The following is a 2,319-nucleotide window of genomic DNA, read 5'->3' as shown; positions in this document are numbered from 1 at the left end:
TTTGTAGTTCTTTCCATAAATTACAACGTTATAATCATAAAAGATTATTTGACTGCGTTGAGTTTGGAAGAAAATTAATTCTGCGCAATTTTATATATAACATGTTATTTTCTTACCTTCTTACCATACCTTTCAGTAGTGAAAATTGTATAAATGTTGACAATGGATGAATCAAAGAAGGAAATTCGAGAGCACAATCAAAAACAAGTTGAAAAATGCATGGTTCCTGCATGCGAGACCTACCTTGGAAAGGCCGGAAGTAAAATATATGAGATTTGTTTTTGAGTTTTAGGTTACCTCATCACCATTTTCTTAGTTCAAAAACAAAATCCAGATGTCTCACCGATCGTTTACGTTTTGCGTTAGATCGCCAATATTTTCATTTAAATTTCTTGTGTTCAGGTCTTATTTCTGCGTTAAAAGGGTTAGAAAAACATCACTGCGGTAAAATATTATAAATAATGGATTGGTATAAGTGTAGTAATTTACATTTTTCTTACTAGGCAAACGATGAGTTGCGGAACGAAGGAAAAGTGCATTATTCCACAGTGTGCAAACACGGATGGCACGGCAGTTTTTTTAATGTTCCTTCGACCGGGAACAAGTTCTATAATATATGGTGCCAATTTATGAAACTAGCTGGTCGCGGCGACGAAAAAATTTGTCAAGTTCACTTTCAATCGACTGATTTCATTGAAAGTATGAGTATAAAAATTTTAAAAGATTGCTATGTACACTGCTTTGATTGCTTTTTCTCCCAATTCATTTACAGAAGTGCAACGAGTCCTATCTAAAACTGCAGTTCCCTCACTTTTCATTCGAGACAAATTTCCTGCCGTCAAAAGCAGGTGTTGCGTTACCTGTTGCAAAACAAGGTCAAACCTCATGTTGTTTTCGTCAAAGGGTAACCAAAAGCATGTAAAAGCTTAGAGAAAATCCTTGAAAATGAATGCTTGTGATGCTTTTACCGGTCTAAAAATCTGCGCGCGTCATTTTGACGACAGTGGTTTAGTAACAGGTGAGTTTCAAGATACGTACTGATATCCGATACTCATTTTACTATTCCATTCAATTCTTCTAGTCAAACGGTTGTATCTTAGACCGAATGCTATACCAAGTCGCAGAGTGAAGAAGCTTATTAAGCATTCTCAGCCAAAAACCTCGAGGACGGACTCCTTGCCAGCACATTTGGTAGACCATTCTCACTTCCGGCGTCAAGTGAAACCCAAGAACCACAGAATGTGTGCAGTTAACGGATGCAATTCACGCGCTGGTAATGGTATCGTTTTGCACAAGTTTCCATCGACATATGGTAAACGATATAAATCTGGATTTCCATATTGAGGTTTGGAAAAGCATCAGCAAAAAACACCAAGGTTTGCAGTAAACATTTCACGCAAAGCAACTATTCTTCAGGTATTTGTGCCTTTACATCAAATTTGACATCAAAGTTACTAGAAGTGTGATTTCATTTTAGGAGGCAAACACTTAAAACGAGGTGCTATACCGACACAAAATTTACCAAACTGCAGCCAAACTGGCCAGTTGGTAATTGAATCTCCATATGCCACGAAACGTACTTCATATCGGTTGATGAATAAATTAAAAAGAACGAAGAAAGAAAGTTTCCCGAATGATGAAGCAAATATCCAACGAAGTTATGTCACGTGATGACAATGCTGAACAACAAACCATAGATGATACGTCTACATTTTATCAGTTGAAAAACGTTAATGTACATGTGGAAAACGATACATATTCAGTACAGGCAGAAGAAGATCCTGTTTCAGTGCACGCTAAAAATGTTACACTGAATGATGCTAGAATAGGTGAAAATGCATATAACACGTTTTGTCCAGAAACAGAGCCAATTGATATTCACGATTTAAGTGAGAAACTCAACACCCGCAACATAATTCTTTCAGATTTATTGATAACTGATCAGGATGTAAACACTTGGACGGGGATTCCATCTTTAGCTATCTTACAAGAATTGTGCTATTCCGTCAAGCAGTTGGAGACAGTATATCCGAACAAATTCTCGATGCATTGCACTGATCGATTAATTTTGACTATGACAAAAATCAAACAAAATTTATCGTTTGCAGCTTTAAGCACGCTTTTTCGTATTCATTCAGCCACTGTAGCAACATATTTTTGTCATACTGTGCATATGTTGGGCCAAATCCTCGCAACATTTATTTATATGCCGGAAAAGAGTGAAATAAGCAAACCTATATTAAAAGACGACAAATTTTGAAAAATGCATATTTAAATTTAAAAAAAAAAGACGGGTGGGTAATGTCGGGGACATAACCG

General features: G+C 36.5%; 1 pseudogene; it reads left to right on the top strand.

Moving 5' to 3' along the window:
- The first annotated feature begins 510 nt into the window (after positions 1-510).
- LOC129773884 (uncharacterized) lies at positions 511-1,671 on the top strand (annotated as a pseudogene).
- The last annotated feature ends 648 nt before the right edge of the window (positions 1,672-2,319 follow it).

This window comes from Toxorhynchites rutilus, chromosome 3 (genome assembly GCF_029784135.1).
Source record: "Toxorhynchites rutilus septentrionalis strain SRP chromosome 3, ASM2978413v1, whole genome shotgun sequence".
Lineage (NCBI taxonomy): Eukaryota > Metazoa > Arthropoda > Insecta > Diptera > Culicidae > Toxorhynchites > Toxorhynchites rutilus.
The sequence above is the reverse complement of the archived record's forward strand: the minus strand, read 5'-3'. Positions and strand labels throughout refer to the sequence as shown.